Consider the following 20382-nt stretch of genomic DNA (forward strand, 5'->3'; position numbering starts at 1 on the left):
TTAAGCGGTGCCGAACCGAGGAGCACGGTCGACGGCTCCGAAAATCGAAAACTGGTTTCCAAACGGGAAAAGTGGCCTACGACCACGAAAAGTAGCCCACGGCCACTGAGAGATGGTCTATGAGATGTCTCCCTCCCTCCGGGAAGTGAAAACAAGACCTGGTTCACAAACCGAGGCAAAGCACAAAAGGGTCCCAAGGTCTGGGGGTAGGGCTCTCAGCCGAAACTCCGAAACTTTAGAACGAGCACAACAAGCACCATCACCGAGTGCTCAATCGATGACGTCTGAGTCTTAAGGTCAGTCAAAAATGGGGTGTCTACAGTTGTCCCTCTTTGACAGAACTCGAAAGTTGTAAGTGACGGGAGTGAATGTCAAAGCCCAGAGACGACCCATTTTTGACAAGGCCGAAGACTTAGACAAACAGGCGGGATAAGCAAGAGATGTGCCCGCAGGCAGGGGCAAAATGCAAAACGATATGCACAAAGCCGAACATAACTCATGATTTATGCAAAGCGATCTGTAATGAAGCAAATATTCACAATAAATGCAAAAGTTTTAAGCAAGAATGCCATGCAAATCGAACTACATTTCATGCAGTAAGAATCATGCGAAGAAAGTTATAATGAAGCAAATATTCACAATAAATGTGACAGTTTTAAGTAAGAAGGCAAATCAAACTACATTTTATGTAGTTATGATGTAGGAGAATTATACAACTCTCGTTACGTCTCACACGGAGAATACAATACCGTTCGGTTCGTTTGGTTGCACCAGCTTCAAATGAACCGTACATACAATATCGTCTGGTCGCACCAGCCTCGAATGAACTGTACATACAATATCGTGCCTGTAAAAGAGAGAAACTTAACAGGCACAACATAGTTAGCAACATATATTCAATGCTATATCGAACGCGGATATGTATGATGTTGATAGAAAAGCGCATAGCAATGCAAGCGAAACATGCGTGACGAACGCAAGTTAAGTATGGATGTATGACAATGCCAATGAAATATGTATAACAATGCAAGCGATGTGTATAACAATGCAGGATAAGTGCAACTTCAACAGTGGGTTCGAAACAAAACGCTGAGTAAAGAAATGCAAGCTTTGAAGAGAGTAACTCAAACGCGACCTCCGATTTACCTCCAGGAGGGGTCGCAACGTGCTAAAAAAGGATACACCTTGCTCTTGGCGAGTAACGACGAGCCATACGTTGAAGACTTGAATTGAAGTTTTGGTGGAGGCATTTCGTGCCGAAAAGTGCACTTTTCTTGTACTTTCTCGAGAGCCGGGGACTCTAATCATCACCAAAACTCATAGGGAGAACAAAGGGACCTGGGAGACCACCCAGGAAGGATGGCCGACCACCTACCAGTGCCACCGACCAGCTTTTGCCCAGGGGGTGGTGTAGACATCCCCGAACGTCCCGGGAGGGAAATCCCGTGTTTTGTTCATTTGGGCTCACTACAGTTTGGACTCAAATGTCACCGTCCTGTATCTAATCTCGCAGAGTGCAATGCAAGACCGATGGACCATCAAAGAGTCCAAATCCGGCAAATCGTTTTTGAAAATAGATTTTTTTTTTGAAAGAAGTGCCAAACATGGATTGCTTTGCCAGATACAGAGTCGCCACCTAAATATTTTATTTTGGAGAATTTAGGAAACCCTGACTCGTTTGCCTAAGGCCACGTGTCTGTCATCACCAAAGTTGCCTCGGCTCGGGAACTTGGGTACGATTGGGGAAGGTCACTTCGTGAGCACCCCCGCTCGCCTGATCAAAGATCAGCCTCTACTAACCATGATATCTAGTTTTGAAAACATTATGCATTCTTATTCCGGTTATTAGCCTAGATTTACTATGTGATGCGCACAACATACAAGTATAGACTGGATCGCCTGAATTGGAACAAAACATTTCATGTTTGGTTTTTGAAAGCGGTTTGCTACTTGCAAGTAGGCTAAAAATGCAGATTTTGCCACCCTCGGGTGGGCTTAGGAAACATGGTTTTGCCACTATCTAGTGGGCTTAAAACCCACAGTCAACGCATTATTCCAATTCAGATAATCCAACCTTTACCCATAGGCATTCAGGCAAGTATATCACGTAAGCAAATAGCCTCATGGTAAGAATGCTATCATGGCAGTTACTCACACGCATGCAAGGATGCTAAAGCATAAAACTTACCGAGTATTCCAAGCCAAACAAATGCTATGTTAAAAATCCATGCATAATCCTAACTATATAGAAATGCCTAATGCAACACATGCAAAGATGTAACTACAATAGGCTCGGCTATTCTAAGAATGGCATATGAGATGCTACAGCTAACACATATTCAACTTGGAATTGAAATATGATGCAGTTAGTATGATGCGCCGAGCCCGGTGCATGCAAGACAGATGAATGATGCAAACATGCAAGCATAAGTATGCTAATTGAAACATGCCCTAATCTAACCATCATAAGCCAGTAAATAAAAGGGAGAAAGACGTGGGGTTGGAAGACATGCATCACACACACGTACACTTATTCCAACATTGCCCTCGCTCGGAGGGTCCGAATAAATAATATAGTCCGAATAAATAATTACAGTCCGAATGAATGATTAAATATTACAAAACCCTAATTAATTAACAAATTAACTAGGAAAGCAAATAAACTAGCATGCAAATTCATAGACCGCCTCAGCTCTGTTCCGAATGATGAAAGATGTATGCTTGAGTTGCCTTACACAGAAATCCATTGCGATGCCCCAATTCGCATTTGTTTGCAATTAATCCCGAAATGCTGTGCAAGGCTTTAGAAAGTTACTGATTTCTGATTTGTTGCAACAGAGAGCAAGAAAGGGGCATGGCAAAGTATTTTCACATATGAATGCACACCTCGATCCTCGTGCCACCAATCACGCATCTCGATGCACGATGGCCAAGGAGTCAAATTGCACGACTCGATGTGAAATGAATGCACATATAAACACAACAAGGCCTAGACTCCATCATGGTTAATCCGGAGTGTCGACGACCGGGAATTGAGACACGTTCCGTCACTTGGAGTACGAAACGTCCCTCGTTTCCTGTGCTCGGGCTAACTCCTATCCCAAACACAATGCAAATGAGAATGAGATGGCATACACAATGCGACTAACATGTAACCTATCATACGCAATGCTATGGACTAAAATGGCATATACGATGCACGTGATGTAACATGACATACACAATGCTCTAACATGCAACCTAGCATACGCAATGCTATGGACTAAAATGGCATACATGATGTACGATGGACTTACACCAACATGAGTGGACCTCAGCCACACTGACATCAGTGGCCATATGATGGAAATGAGAAAACCGAAACACATACAAACATGCACGATGCAAGGGATCGATCCTAAGGCATCGAATGCCACTCTACCAAAGCATGGAAAATGATGCAATATGGCATACAAACACACAAATTCCAGCTCTGAAACATGATACAAAATGGTCCCGAAACATGCAAACATGGCACACAATGCAAGATAGGGGGCCCGGGTACCGAAACTAGTGAAGTGTGTTACACTAGAGGTACCCAAAGCAATGCACTAATGGCAAAAACAACCCCAAACAGACCCTAGGCAAGTCTGAAATAGTGGGGAAATGGCCTAAAATGATGGCTTAGAATGCAACGAAATGGAGCTCATTCAATGGTCGGTAAATGAGGCATACAAGCCCGACTCTCAAACACATTTAAAGAGTATAAAACATGACAATATGGCATTCAAACAAGCTCTGAAATATGATGTATAATGGCCCCAAAACAAGGAAATACCTCAGTATATGCATGTAATGGACCCCGAAACTCAAAGCTAAGCAAGTGTATTGAACCACAAGCATGCAAAACAAACACCATTCGACCATGAGACCCAAAAATAGAGCTAAAGCAGTCCAAAATAGGCCTAAGATCAGTTTAAGGCATGGCCAAAAAGTGCTAACATGAAGGGCCAAAACAACATGCAACATAGGCTAGTAAGCATGGTTTTCATTACATGTATATGAAGCACAAGAGAGGTCACCAAACCAGCCAAAAACAGAAACATGGCATGTCAAATAAACCCCAAAAAACCATGTAAACTCAGTCAACACATGCTAGAATGAGGTGCTCCTTTGAGAGGCCAATAAGAGGGTTGTTCAACACATACAAGATAGACATGCAACATGGCAAAAACACCTCTGGAAATTAGTTATGAGGGTCCTAAAACTCACCAAAAAGACCCTGAAATGGGTCAATGAAGCATGCAATGAAAGGTCCCTTTGAAAGGCCTGGAAGAGGATTGTTCCACACATGCATGAGGGACAAAAAATATGGCCAAAAGGGCTTCGGACAGAGCTAAGGCAGACCTTAAAACTCACCAAATAGGGCCTAAAATGTGACTTCACAACATGCAAGTAGGGGCCCCTTTGGAAGGCCAAAAGGGCCAACAATCAAGACAAGGAGAGAGGGGGTCACCCCCCTCTGATTTTGGCTCTCAAAACAGTGTGCTAGCCACTAAAAATCCACTGGATTTCAGTGGCTAGGAGGCCAAACAAAGCATGAAACAAAGGCCTAGATGCAAGGCTCAAAACAAGAGGCAAACAAGCATACAAAGGGGTAGATGACCCCCAACAGAAAAATACTCTTAACCAAACTTCAAGAGAGGCTCAAAACAAGACTCTTTTCAGTTTATGACAAATCTCTAAAATGCTTGCAAGCAAGGCTAAGATAGGAAGAAAAATAAGCCTACAAAGAGGGATGGAGCATACAAGGAGGTAGATGACCTCAAACAAAAAAGTGTCCTTAATCAAACTTCAAGAGGAGCTCAAAATAAGACACTTTTTAGTTTAAGATGAAACCCAAAAATGCTTTCAAATAAGGCTAAAGAATGAAGCAAGATAATGCAAAAATGGGGGAAATAGAGACTTACCTATGTAGAGAAGACCTCCAGCAACTTCTGGACCAAGATGGTGAGCCTTCAACCTCTGTAAATCAGTTCCAAGATGTTTGGATGAATGGTGGAGGTGTTGTGCTAAGGGTTGGTGTGCAAATGGCCAAGAATGATGGAGTTTAGAGCTTGGGATGGAGAGATATGAAGAGTTGTATGCAAAGTGCCTTAACCAAATTCTTCAACCCTTGCAAATGGAGAGGAGGGTTTGTTTTATAGAGGGAGAGGGCCAAGGCTTCTTGGAGAAGCCTCAAGTAAAAATGCAAAGCTTCTAAAAGAAGCTAAGCAAAAGGGTCAAGCTTCCTCAAGAAGCTTGACAAAAGAGTCAAGCTTCTCTTAGAAGCTAAGCAAAAGGGTCAAAACCTCCTTAAGAAGACAAACAAGAGGGTCAAAATCTCGGAGGATGGGTCAAATGCTTCACAGCTGGCACAACTGTGTTGCACTCAGGAAAGCCAAAAAGCAGAAGGCTGGCTGACCAGCCAAGGTGGTCGGCCGACCAGGGGTCAAAAGGGTCAAGGTGAAATGTTGGTCGGCCATACCAGAAGGGTGGCCTCCCAGATGAGTACAACACAACTGTATGGTGGGAGACCAGAAATTGTGGCCCAAGAGAGAGGAAAATCAGCTTTCTAGCAAGGTTCAAAAGGGTCAGGAAGAAAAGCTAGTCGGCCTACCCATATTGGTGGCCTCCTAGATGAGTACAACACAATGGTGGTATGGGAGACCAGAAATTATGCCCAAAAGTGAGGAAAACCAGCTTTCTGTCAAGAAAATCGGTTGGAGGAGAGAGAAAATGATTTCCAAAAGAATTACTGGTCTTCCACTATAGTACCACCTTCCAAACAATGAAAATAGGGTCCATACCAAAAATGAACCCTAAGCGATGCAAAACGAGGGTTCGGGGGCCAAAACACGCGGCCCGAGGCCCCGAAAACAGGTTGTTACGTACCGGAAGTGGCGTGCGACCACGAAGGTGGTCTCTCAGGCCACAGTGTCCCTCAAAAGAGAGGAAACAAGGTGTGTGCCAAAAACCGGAGCAAACAGAGGTAGTTAAGCGGTCCCGAACCGAGGCACATGACTGACGGCTCCGAAAACCGGTTTCTGAACGGGAAAAATGGCCTACGACCACGAAACGTAGCGTACGGCCACTGAGAGATGGTCTGTGAGACCTCTCCCTCCCTTCAGGAAGAGAAAACAGAGAAAATAAGACCTGGTTCGCGAACCGAAGCAAAGCACAAAAGAGCCCGAAGTCCGAAGGCAAGGCTTGTAGCCGAGACTTTGAAACTTCAGAACGAGCACAATATGCATCATCACCGAGCGCTCAATTGGTGACGTCTGAGTCTTAAGGTCGGTCAAAAATGGGGTGTCTACAGGTGGTCGGCCTGCCAGAAAATTTGGTCGGCCGACCAGTTTGCTAAATCCGGGGCAGTTTTGTCTTTTCATGCTTGGATCTTTAAGTACACACATCCCAAACACTACTACTCACAACTTCAAGTCCGAAATCAGTTCCTCTTCCTTTCTAAACCATTTTCTCTCTCAGATCTGCACTTTATACGCATTTTCCAATGCCCCACGCAAAGTTGTTTTGTGAAAACTTTCAGTTCTCTTCATTTTGAACTGGTTAAAATTTGATTTCGGAGCTTCTTTCTCCATTTTCATCGCTTGAGGTAAGTTTGTCTCGAAATTTGGAACATTTTCTCGGGAGTTGACTTTTGTTGACTTTTTCATTTCCTGAGAGTTGACTTTTGTTGACTTTTTCTAATTTTGGCTAATTTTGATCATTTTTGCTCATTTTTTCAAATGGCGGGTCATTTTCATCATGGTGGAGGTTCTCCACATGCCGGGGGCGAGCCGGACATCATGTCCTTGCCTCCGAGAGTTCGGCCTTTCGACCCCGAGAGGTATCATCCTCAGGAGCATGTCCTACCTCCGACCACTTTCTATCACTTCACTGACTTTGATCGATGAGCACCCGCAGATCTGCAACTACGGGAGCCGGAGTCTCACCTCTCTCACCAGGCACGAGAGTTACGTACTTCATTTTTACATTCTCTGCGGTGTATTCTGCCTTTCTTGCGCATTTCCTGTTTTCGCTATATATGTTCATCTGCTCATTCTGAACACATTCACACACCATCCGGTCCACCTGGCACACAGCTCATGTATAACCAGACTTTACTCGTTTTAGCACACAGCTCACAACACAGAATTCTGTTGAGTTGGCACACAACTTGTTCTGAACACTCAGTCTGTAACACAGCATTCTGTTTGCATTTTGAACACACAGCTCAGCACCTGAATTTCTGAACACGTAGCTCATGCTTTTGGTTGTGAACACGCGGCCCACATTTTTGAAATCTGAACACACAGCTCAAACTTTTTGTCGTGAACACACAACCCACATTTTTGAAATCTGAACATACAACTCAAACTTTTTGTCGTGAACACGCAGCCCACATTTTTGAAATCTGAACACATAGCTCAAACTTTTGATGGTGAATACACAGCCCACAGTTTTTGAAAGTTGAACACACAGCCCACAGTTTTTGAAAGTTGAACACGCAGCCTAAACTCTTGGTGGTGAGCACATAACCTACAGTTTTTGAAAGTTGAACACGCAGCCCAAACTCTTGGTGGTGAACACACATCCCACAGTTTTTGAAAGTTGAACACGCAGCCTAAACTCTTGGTGGTGAACACATAGCCCACAGTTTTTGAAAGTTGACCACGCAGCCCAAACTCTTGGTGGTGAACACACAGCCCACAGTTTTGAAAGTTGAACACACAACCCAAACTTTTTGCAATCTGAACACACAGCTCAAACTTTTCACTTTTGAACATGTAGCTCATACTGAACACATAGTCCGTTTACTTCATTTGCCCTCAGCTCATACTGAACACACAGTTCAGTAACTTCATTTCTAAACACGTAGCTCAATCTACTTTATTTGCACGCAACTCATACATTTCATTTTAAACTGAATACATCTGTTCATTCTGAATGTAGGTGTCTTCTCGTTTTACGTGAGGTTATGGCTCGATAGTCGCTAGGGAGTGGTATGCGGAGCTCCCAGACACCGTTCGTCATATGGTTGACGAGGCAGGGTTTGGACCTTTCTGCGCGGGGCTATCATGTTACCCGACGAGCAGGACCTTGATGGAGGCACTTGTGGAGAGATAGTGGGACACCACCAACTCGTTCCACTTTTTAGCTACCGGGGATATGACGATGACCCCGTTTGACTTTGCCATGCTGACTGGCCTTGATGCGACCGGCTGACCGGTCCCCTACGACGCAGACATGGGCGAGTGGGAGGCGGCTTGGATTCATCTGCTGGGAGCCCACCCGCCGATTGACAGATCTTTGGGTAGAGTCATGTACACCTTGTTTCCCGTGCAGTATAGGGGGACTTCGCCCGAGACTCTTGAGGAGATAGAGCAGTACGCTTGAGGGTTTTTGATGTTCCTCCTTGGGACCATTTTGTTCTCCGACAGGGGGAACACAGTTGGACTATATCTGCTCAGTGCTTTAGTGGACCTATCACAGGTCAGCTAGTATGACTAGGGTGGTGCCGGCCTTGCTACCCTTTACTGTTACATGAGTGCGACCTCCCGTGGGCGGGGGAACATAGTCCGTGGCTATTGGAGAGCTTGGGAGGTACTTTTTGTCCTCTTGATTTACATTCATGCTTTTCATTATCTGTACATTGCACACACGGCACAAATTACATTCTGTGCTTTGCATTCTGTATTCAGCATTTTTTATTCTCCATTCTGTATTCATATTACATTCAGCATTCTGTATTCTCTGTACATTCTGTATTCTGATGGCTACTGCCCTGTTTTCCACAACTATGGGTTTACGCATACTTTCCGACGCTAGCCCCAGAGCTCGAGGTGGAGGTGTCTATTGTGATTCCTTATTCTCACGTATTTGAGGGTCGGTGCCGGCCGAGGGCTCGGGAGACTCTGCCCTACCTGCGGCAGTTCTTTGATACAGTGCGGGCGACCGAGGTAATTCAGAACTCTCAGTTCTTCATGTTTTCAGCTTTGATTCATCTTGCATATTTACGATATCTAATCAGCTCATGTACTGGTTATCCGTAGATCACTTGGTTGCCCTGGGCACCCTTGGGAGGAGATATTCGCTTCCGATTCGCTGGGGGGTGGGCCTCTTCTCTATACAGGACTTTATTTGAGGGGCCAGTTGGCAGGGCCTGGTTTTTGGGGGATCACTTCATGCATCAAACGATGGGCGTCCCTGATCAGCGTATCCCCTTAGCACCTCCAGAGGACATGCGGTCCGCTGAGGGACTCACTCTCGAGGAGGTCGACGTTGCTATGTTGGGTACTGATGCGATTCTGCACACGGAGGAGGGGGAGTATGCCACTTATCGCCATACGTACCTGATGCCCCCATTGAGAGGTATCCGTACTCCTGCGAGGAGGGTTGCTGGTACATCATCGTCAGCTCGAGCTCGAGCTGCAGATGCTCCTTCGACTAGCAGGGCCGGCACATCGAGAGGTGGGGCTGGACTGATTCCCCCGACTTACCAGCATGTTGGGTGGCCGGATCCTCCTCCTACCCGATTCCATTGGAGCCTCCATTGCCTGATCATCGATACGTCAGTGACCCTGTCTCGCCATCGGTATGCTTTACAGTTTTGATTTATCACTCAGATATTTAGACATTCATTCATTCACTGATGACTTGCACTTACATTTGCAGCCTTCCAGAGAGTACATGGATAGGATGCTTGGAGTGGTGGCCTCGCTCGAGGGCATGGTTCTGCGGAGGGAGACACAAGTGTTCATCGCCGGCGTCTCGGTATTTTTCAATTTCCTTGAGTTTATCACACTTCTGATGACATGCTGAATTTGACCATTTCACTGCATTGGTTGACTGCATGTGTAGAGCGCATCTGACACACACGACATTCATATATCATATCTGCATACATCCATTCCATGTAGCTTTCTTGTCTTTGCATCTGGTATACATATTGGCTAATGTATTCAAATTGTCTTCTTTTTCAAATGCCACCGCTACAGGTTGGGCCATCCCAGCCTTCTCGAGGAGCTGGGAGAGAGGATTCGACTTGCAGCCGAGGTAGACATAGAGCACCCATCAGAGATGATCTAGAGTCCAGCGAGGAGGAGGAGTCTGTGCATCCTCAGTGGGAGACATCCATAAGCAGAGAGGAGGATTCTAGCTCCGATTCTGAGAGTGGAGGTGATGCCGAGGAGGATTTTGAGGGCGGCAGCTCCGATTCAGATGGTGATGGCGCAGGGGTTGCTCAGCCAAAGAGGACGAAGAGGGCCTCTCAATCTTGTGCTTGACAGCACTGATGCAGATGTTCCTGCTTTATTTTCTTTTATTACTAGTAGTTGTAGCACATTAGCTTTTAGGCAGTTTTATTTTCTTTAAAACTTGTACCCTGTTGTAAGATATTGTAACAAAAGGATCATGATGGAATGAAACAGCTTTTTGTTGAAAAAGTGTTGTACTTTGTTTTCTTAGCATTGCATCGCATCATTTTACACAAAAATGAGATTGAATGGAAGTTGAACATTTGTACATTGCCAAGTCAGGTAGTGAACCGACGCAACAAACTAAACAACTTAACTTACTAAGAAACAACAAAACCTTAGCAAGTTTACAACTCGATAAGCAAAACTCGACAATGTTGGTTTAAACAAAGAGTAACAACTCGATGCACAAAACTCGACAACTTGATAAGCAAACTTAACAACTCGATGAACAAAACTTAACAACAACTCGATAAGCACAACTCAACAACAACTCGATAAGCAAACGTATTTCTGACAAACCGGGCGACGGAATGCATCCGAAATAGAGGTAAACTCAGACCTTCAACACTCCCAACACATGGAAATGCTAGGAGCTCCCTTCTAGAGACTAGGAAAAGACCAAAGACCAACTTTCCTCCATGGCCGACCACTAGAGGAGGCTGGCCGACTAGCTTTCTGCCTTGGAGACCAATGGGGTGGTCGGCCGACCAGAAAAATTGACTGGCCGACCAGAAAAAGTGGTCGGCCGACCATTTGGCTTGGCGACCTCTAGATTTTTGACACATTCCTCCAAACAGTGCCTTATCCTCTATAAAAGTTTCAGCTTCGTGGTTCTCTCATTCCATCTCAGTTTTGCATCAAACTGGAGGCATTTCTCATCCAAAATCTCACAGCTTGGATTGCTACTTTGGATGGCTCGAAAAAGTTGAACTTCCGGGGCTTCGGCATAAATGCACTATTCACGCTGAGTCGCACTCCGCTGCATCTTCCATTCCTCTATGCCGCAGCAAAGTTTTGGAATCCAGTAATGCATGTCTTTAGCTTTGGCGGCCAAGAGGTGTGTCTTACCTTCGAAGATTTCCAAGCTTTGACGGAATCCGAGCGTAACGAAGAAATCTTGCCCCAACTTCGCTTTAGCCACACCCAAGCCTTAGGGCGAATGTGTGGGCTCACTATGCATGATGCTCAATCTTTGATTTGTGACGGAATGCTGGATATTCCGAGTTTGATTTGTAGATTTTCCGATGCCGGTGACCGCGGTGACCATCATTGGCAAGGCTTTCGGCGACATGCCCTTTGTTTGTGGATGCTATCTCATTTCTTGCTTACCTCAGGCTCCGGAGGATCTAGTGTCCGGTTGATCGAGGTTGCCGAAGGCTTAAGGGAGGGCAAAAGCTGCATTGCCATGTCATTAGCCGAGACATTGATGGGCTTGGATGCTTTTCATCGTCGAGAGACTACCAAATTTGCGGGGAGTCCATTATTGCTGCAGGTAATGTTTCCCGCCCTATCTCACATATATATTGCTCACATCACTCGGCCCTCAGGCTCGATTTTTCTAACAAAACCCGTTTCTCACTTTTCTCTCAACATACACCTCTCTATTCTTTAATCTCTCATTTTTCATCCCTCCCCAGGTGTGGTTGATGGACAAATTGCAGGTTGTGGACTCTTGCCTAGCATACTCAGTTCGCGGCTACTTCTTCCGACGACGTCTAGTCGATGCCCTTGATGAGGGATGGTGGTTCGACTGGAGGTGCAATTTGTCTGCAGACCGCATTGCTTGGCGGTGTCCTTGGCTCAATTTGCTGGCAATGAGTTACAGCATGTCCCGTCAGACCGGGATTCAGTTGATTGGCCTGACATACTGCGTGTTCTACTTTCCTTTTCGGTTCCAGTGTTAGTTTGGCCATGATCAGATTTGCCCGGCAGAGGGGATAGAATACCCAGCTGCATTTCCGGTCCGAGGCGTGCAGCTTGCTCAGTATGCCACATCATGGTGGACTGGAGAGCTCCTCGCCCCCGCTCCCACTTTCAGTTGCACTTTATTTGATGAATGCATAGATTGGCTTAATGAAGAGGCATAGATTGGGCCGAGCTTGTCATCAAAAGCTTCGACCAGCTCCGGGAGGGGACGCAGGAACACCTGACTATGCCCCGAATTTATTTGCTTTAATCAGAACTTTCAAGTTTTCTTTATGAATGTAATGAAAAGCAACTTCTATTTGTATGCAAGAGTAGGAGAACTCTGTATTGAAATCAATAAAATTGAAGGTTGTGGGTACTGAAAATTTTCCGTTTAGTCCAAAAATGGTTTAAGTTGTAAAAGATTTATTTGAGCAAAATCAACTTTTATTAAAACTTTTCAAAACCATTTTCGATATGGATCCGAACTGGACACGCCTGAGATCTATCACTGAGATGCACAACCCCAGATCCCAGCAACTGGAAAGTTGCCCCTAGTCTGAATAGAACTACACCGGAGATCACAACCGAGCTTTTGAATGCAGAATAAGCAAAGATGACCAAGATGATCAAATGGATAAAGTTGATCGGGGAAAAGTTTATGGCTGGACTTCAGGATGAAGTTGCCTATGTATCCCAAAGATGGGAATCAAGCCTTACATCGTTCGGCTCAGGTTCACTCGTGTATTAACCCTCACCTTTTATGCTCTAACTTTTGCCAAGGCCGCCCTTTGCGGGTTTTCAACCTTGCGAGCTCAGTTTTTGTAATTTCAAATTTTTCATGCTCTAACTTTTGCCTAGGTCGCCCTTTCGAGTTTTCGGCCTAGCGAGCCTCTCAGAGGTAATATTTCTTCAACTTGTCCATGTTGATTTGTTATGAGAACTCTAGGCCATCTAGGTCCATCAGAACGACAGCTCCACCCGACCAAATAGACTTAATGATGTAGGGACCAGTCCAATTGGGTCTGAACTTGCCCCTAGGGTGATGGATGGGGGCTCGGTTGTCTTTGAGCACTAAATCTCTTTTCTTCAAATTTCTGGACTTAACTTTCTTGTTGAAAGCCCTAGCGATTCTTCGTTGATAACCTTGAACATGGTATAGTGCTTTCAGCCTTCTCTCATCAAAGAGCATGAGTTCTTCAAATCTACTCTGCTGCCAATCTACTTCGGCTATCTGACACTCAGCCAGCACTCTCAATGACGGAACCTCAATTTCAATAGGTAGAACGGCCTCTATCCCATAAAACAATGAATACGGAGTCGCTCCAGTAGAAGTTCTAATTGAAGTCCAGTAGCCCCACAGAGCAAATGACAGCTTATCTGGCCAGTCCCGGTAGGTTTCCACCATCTTCTGTAAAATACGCTTGATGTTCTTGTTGGCGGCCTCAACTGCTCCATTGGTCTGCAGCCGATATGTAGATGACTTGTGGAAAGCCATGTTGTATTTCTCCAACAAATCAATCACTTCCTTCTTAAAGTGGGAACTATTATCTGAGATAATCTCGTTCGGGACCCCATAGCGACAGATGATGTTATTCCTGATAAACTTTGCAACGTGCGAAGCCTTCAACACCGCATAAGATTGGGCCTCAACCCACTTTGTGAAATAGTCTATTGTGACCAAAATGAACTCATGCCCATTGGACCCTTTTGGAGTGATAGCTCCGATCACATCGATTTCCTAAACTGAAAATGGCCATGGCGAAGTCATGTTGTACAGCTTCGACGGTAGAATGTTCATGCGGTTCGCATGGATCTGACATTTGTGGCATCGCCAAACAAAGCTGATACAATCCTCCTCCATGGTGGACCAGTAGTAACCCTATTTGAGGATTTTCCGGGCTAGCATCACCCCATTCACATGCGCTCCTCATTCTTCTCCATGGATGGCCTCCATTAGGCGCTTCGACTCTTCAGCCTCAACGCACAACTTATGCATTCCCAGATGATGAATTGAGCAGCCATTCTTCGGATTGCCCTTTTGTCTTTGGCATTTGCCCCTGGTGGATACGCTTCTTTCTCCAAGAAGTTCTAGACATCGTAATACCAGGGGTTCTCATCTTGAACCTCTTCTATGGCAGCAATTGACTCGTAGGCCGGTGCAAACTTCTGGTCAATGATGATCGGACGCATCCGGACTCCAAAAGGGATGTCTATCATAGAAGATAGAGTTGCTAGTGAATCTGCAAACCTGTTGTTTTCTCTTAGTAGATGAGTGAAGTTCAGCTTCTCAAACCGAGGAATCAGCAAGTCCAGGGTCTGATGGTAGAGTATTATCTTTTCTTCTTTGACTTTCCAATCTCCCTTCGCTTGGGATACAACAAGGTTTGAGTCCCCGATCACGTCCAACCATTTTGCCCCTAGTTCTAGGACGGCTTCTAAACCTGCAATGCATGCTTCATACTCTGCTTCGTTATTCGAGACTTTGAATCGAAGTTTAAATACTAGAGGGATACGAGAATTGTCGGGTATTATCAGCAACACCCCTATCCCATACCCATATTGGTTTGATGCTCCGTCAAAGTACATCGTCCAAGTTTCATCTTCGACATGCAGAATGGCCTCATCTGGGAATAAGTACTCAACTGCTTCGTCCCCTTCCACTGGGTGATCGGCTAGGAACTCCATTACCGCTCTCCCCTTTACTGACTTGCGAGTCACATATTTCAGATTGATTTCGGAAAGCAGAAGCAACCAACGAGCTAGCCTACCCGTAAGTGCCGGTTTCTCGAAGAGATATTTGATGGGATCTAATCTTGAAACCAAAATTACGGAGTAAGCTAACAGGTAGTGCCGCAGCTTCCTGGTAGCCCATACCAAGGCCAAACAAGCCTTCTCGAGTGGAGTGTAGCGGGTCTCGTAATCCAACATCTTCTTGCTCAGATAGTAGATAGCTTTCTCCACTTTATCCTTTGATTCCTGCGCAAGCATGCAGCCCATCGTAGTTTCAGTTACTGAAAGGTACAAAATCAACGGTTTTTCCGGCTCAGGCGGTGACAACACGGGTGGGTTCTGTAAGTATTCCTTGATCTATTCAAAAGCAGCTTGGCATCGGCCGTCCCATTAGAACTTCTTTCCTTTCTTCAAGAGACCAAAAAGTGGTTCACAAGTAAAGGTAAATTTTGAGATAAACCGTCTTATGAATTTCACTTTACCCAGAAAGCCTCTCACCTCCTTTCAGTCCTTGGTGGTGGCATTTCTAAGATGGCCTTGATTTTGGAAGGGTCAACCTCGATACCTCTCTGTGTAATCAATAACCCTAGCATTTTCCTTGCTGTAACACCAAACATACACTTCTGAGGATTCAGCCGCAACCGAAATTCTCTTGTCCTTTGAAAAACTTTTGCAAGGCGGTGTAGTGGCCCTCTCTTTCTTTGGACTTGACAATCATGTCATCCATGTACACCTCAACCTTTTTATGGATCATGTCATGCAATATTGTGGTTGCGGCCCGTTGATATGTAGCTCCAGCATTCTTCAACCCAAATGGCATCACCCTATAGCAGTAAGTCCCCCACGGAGTGGTGAAAGCAGTCTTCTCCCGGTCTTCAGGTGCCATCACTATCTGATTGTAGCCTGAGAATCCATCCATGAATGAAAGTAAAGCATGCCCCGTTGTGAAGTCTACTAACTCATCGATATGCTGCAAAGAAAAGCCATCCTTCGGACTGGCTCTATTCAAATCCCTGAAATCCACGCATACCCGGATCCTGCCATCCTTCTTCGGCACTGGAACGATGTTGACCAACCAAGTTGGGTACCCAGATACCAGCAGGAACCCTGCGTCAATTTGCTTGGTGACCTCTTCTTTAATTTTGAGAGCCCAGTTCGGGTGGATCCTTCTGAGTTTCTATTTAACGGGTCGGGCCTCTAGGTCAAGAGGGATCCGGTGCTGTACAATCTCAGGATCGATTCCAGGTATGTCTTCGTAGGACCACGCGAAAACATCTTTGAAATCTTTTAATAAAGCGACTAAGCGCTCGCGTTCCTCCGAAGACAACGTGGACCCGATCTGGACCAGTCGCGGGTCCTCCTCAGTACCCACATTAACTGTAGTGATTTCATTAACCAAAGGTTTAACAAATCTCTCATGCTCTTGATCAATTAGACGTTGTAAAATCGGAGGAATTTCTTCCTCATCGTTTTCATCAAAATTTTGAATGTCCTGATTAATACAATAAATCAAAGGCATAAAAAAGTACTCAGAAACCACAACCATTCCATTCTCATTAAGCACATCCAAATCGTCTGATTCCTCTGTTACAACAGACTCAAAAGAGAAAGAAAAGGACGACCAAGATAGGACTGTGGTATCCGGGTTATCACCCCCAAGATTACCGGACTCAGACTCAGACGAGCTGGAACCTGATTCTGACTCTACAGACTCGGTGGAATCAGATTCCGGCTCACTACCTGACCCGGTGCTGCTTGACAAAAATCCCTCCTCGTACTGCCAGATGAGAGAGGGTGCGATGGATGCATCCAAAATGCTTGACGATGGGCCCGCAGCTGTTTCATTCTCGATCATGGATACCGAGAAGTTATCTCCCAACCACTTCTGTACGATTGGAGGATCTGAAAGTAGACAAGCCAGTGCTACCCCCATTTCAGTTTCAGCGTTCTCAAAATCCACTTTCTTGCACTGCTCAACCTTGCCTTAGGATCTCTCAACTTGACTGTTTTGTGCTTGGCTGGACCAAGAACTTGTGGTTTATGTGCCTGAGGGTAGGAAGTGGCTTGTTGGCCACCCCCTTAACCCACCGGCCATGGCTTGAGGCCACCAGCCTTGCTTTCTTGCCACCGGCCAAGTGTATTGGCCGATCGACACTTTATTTATTCAGCCGGCCATGGTGTTGGTCGATCGGCCATTTTTTACTGGCCGAACCCTGTTCATCTGCTTTATGCAGATATTTTGTGTCAGCTGGCACAGACCCTATCCTTCATACACGTGTATGGAGGATTTTGAACCTTTGTTTTAGCTTCTTGAGGAAGCTTGAACCTTTTGAACCTTTGTTTTAGCTTCTTGAGGAAGCTTGAACCTTTTGAACCCTTGCACCAACTTCTCCAAGAAGCTTGAACCTTTGCTCTAGCTTCTCCGAGAAGCTTGAACCTCTTGCTCTAGCTTCTCCTAGAAGCTTGAACCTTTGCTCTAGCTTCTCCAAGAAGCTTGAACCCTCTTGTTTCTCTATAAGAGAGGGCCTCCCTCTCCTTTAGAGAGGTTGAAAAATTTGTCTAAGGCACAAGAGATATATCTCTCTCTATATCTCTATATTTTGGGTTCAAAAGAGTGAGATTCTTGGCCCCTTTGCACACCACCTTAGAACCACACACCTCCACCATTCATCTAAGGTTCTTGGAGGGTATTTTCAGAGGTTAAAGAGCTGGTTTTTTGTCCAAGAACCTGCTGGTTTTGCTGAGCTACAAGGGTAACCCCTTTTCTCTCTTTATTCCCCATTTTGTACAAGATTTTAGCCTATCTTGCATGCTGTTTTGAGCTTAGTGTATGACTGATAAAAGTTCTATTTTTTCATGATTTTAATCTTTGTTTAAGATCACTTTTGTATTTGGGTTTGTTTACCCTCTCTTAGGCCTTGTTTGGCCTCATTTTTGTGCCTTTTTTGTGAGCTTCGGGACCACCTTGTATTGGCCTTCTCACCATTAAAATCAAAAGGATTTCAGTGGTGGGGATGGTGTTTTGAGGTCCTAAGAAGGAGAGGGCCATCCCCTCTCCTTTGCTGTCTTGTTTACTAGCATATTTGGCCTATCAAAGGAGCATATGTTTATATCATTTGGAGGCCCATTTCAGGCACTTTTTGGTGACTTTTGAGACCTGCCTAGCCTCTGTCCATGGCTGGTTTGGTCCCCTTTTGTTTGCCTCTTGTATGTGTAGAGTAATCCCTTTCATAGCTTATCAGAGTAGCACATCATGCTTGCATGTATTGACCATGTTTCAGTGGGTTTTTCGTCATATTTTGGCATGCCATGATTTTGTTTTTGGCTGGTTTGGTGGCCCCTCACATGCTTCATAGGCTCGTAGTGTAAATCATTCTTACTAGCTCATATTGCATGCTATTTTGGCCCCCTATTCTAGCACCTTTTGGCCACACTCCAAACATGTTTTGTTCATATTTTGGGCTGCCTTAGCTCTGTTTTTAGGCCTCTTGGCTGATTGGTGCTTGCCATGCATGGTTGTAGTGCAATAGCCTTGCTTACCTTTGAGTTTTGGGGTCCCTTGCATGTGTTGCTTGAGGCATTTTAATGTTTTGGCATCATTGAATATGATATTTTAGAGTTTATAGGTGTGCCATATTCTCATGTTTATCATGCCTTCAATGTGTTTGAGAGTTGTGCTTTTATACCCCATTTGTGAGCCATTGCATGAGCTTCATTTTGGTGCATATCAAGCCATCATTTTAGTCCATTTGGCTACTGATTTTGGCATGCTTGAGAGCTACCCATGTTAATGTAAGTCCATCTCACCATGTTATTGCATGCTTGTTTCATTTTGCATGTTGTTGCATGCTATACATGTTCACATGTTTAGGTAGTATGCCTATTGCCTATTGCCTATTGCATGCTTGTGTTGCTTTGTTAAGTTCATCATGCATGTATTACATTGGTCTAAGTATACTTGCCTTTGCATGTTATTGAATGTTAGCCTATTGACATGTTGTTGCATGTTCATCCATCTTGCATACTTGTTAAGTTACATGCTTGTTTGCATGCTTGTATTGTTATATGCTAGTTGCCTTGTATAACATTGTTGCTTGCATGCTCATGTTGCATTAGTTTGCTTGCATGCTTAGGTTGCATAGCATTGTGTGCGCATCCCTTGCCTCTTGAATCAATCATGATAGAGGTTGGGGCCCTTATGTGTTTTTGTGCATTTCATTTGATATCAAATTGCACACTTGGTGCCTTTGGCCATTATGCACTGAAATGCGTGATTGGTGGCCCGAGGGTCGAGAACCAAACCCCCTTGAGTTGGTAGCATGATAGGGAGGGTGGTCGTGCATACATTGTCTTGTAAATTCCTGGCCATGCACTGTCTGTCCTCTGCTACAGCAAAAACAGAGTTCTGCAACAGATGGCTGGTCAGCCCTCTTCAGTGTCGGCCGGCTACCAAAGTCCAGCCGATGGCCCCATTTTTGGTCGGTGACCACTTCCTAATGGCCGGTGGTCCTATCTTTTGGCCGGTGACATCCCACAATGCTCAGGGAGTAATTCAGAGGCATCTCAAGGATTTTCACAGTTCTCAGAGGTGCAGAACAGTGCAAATAGAGGCAACATGTGGCATGGCAACGGGTTTTCGAGCGAGGCTAATTGAGTATGCGTGCATTTGACCCTCTTCCTGAGGCAGCTTTACTGCTTTAATAGCTTAATTAATTTGTTAATTAATTAAGATTTTGTAATATTTAATTAGCTAGAGTAGTTGATTATTTATTTGGTTTGTATTATTCTTTTGGCCCCTCCGAGAGAGGGCGAATTTTGTAATAAGCGTGTGTGTGTATGATGCATGTCTTCCAACCCCACGTCTTTCTTCCTTTTACTTACCTGCTTTCAATGGTTAGTCTTAGGGCACATTTCAATTAGCATACTTATGATAGCATGTTTGCATACATTCATTCGTATTGCACGCACCGGGCTCGGCGCATCATACTAATTGCATAGTATTTCAATTCCAACTTGAATACGTGTATCGAGTTGTCGCATTTCACATGCCATTCTTAGGGTAACCGAGCTTATCTTAGTTGCATTTTGCATGTATTGCATTAGCCATTGCTAACATGAACTAGGATTATGCATGATTACTAACTAGTTTCTTGTTTTGGCTTGGAGTACACTGTGAGTGTTTATGCTTTAGCATCTTGCATGCATGTGAATGTTAACATGACATCATGCTTGTCATGAGTCTAATTGCTTATGTGATATAACTGCCTGAATGCCTGTGGGTGAAGGTTGGATTGCTTGAATTGGAACAATTCATTGGAATCCGTGTTTTAGCCTACTTGCGAGTAGCAAACTTGAAACCATTTCCAAATAAACGGATATGCAATGCTTTGTCCCAAATTAGGCGATCTAGTCTATACTTGTTTTGCTGTGCGCATCACGTAGTAAAGATTAGCTAATTAACCAGAAT

This window comes from Camellia sinensis, chromosome 3, assembly GCF_055761805.1.
Source record: "Camellia sinensis isolate YWXY chromosome 3, ASM5576180v1, whole genome shotgun sequence".
Classification (NCBI taxonomy): Eukaryota; Viridiplantae; Streptophyta; class Magnoliopsida; order Ericales; family Theaceae; genus Camellia; species Camellia sinensis.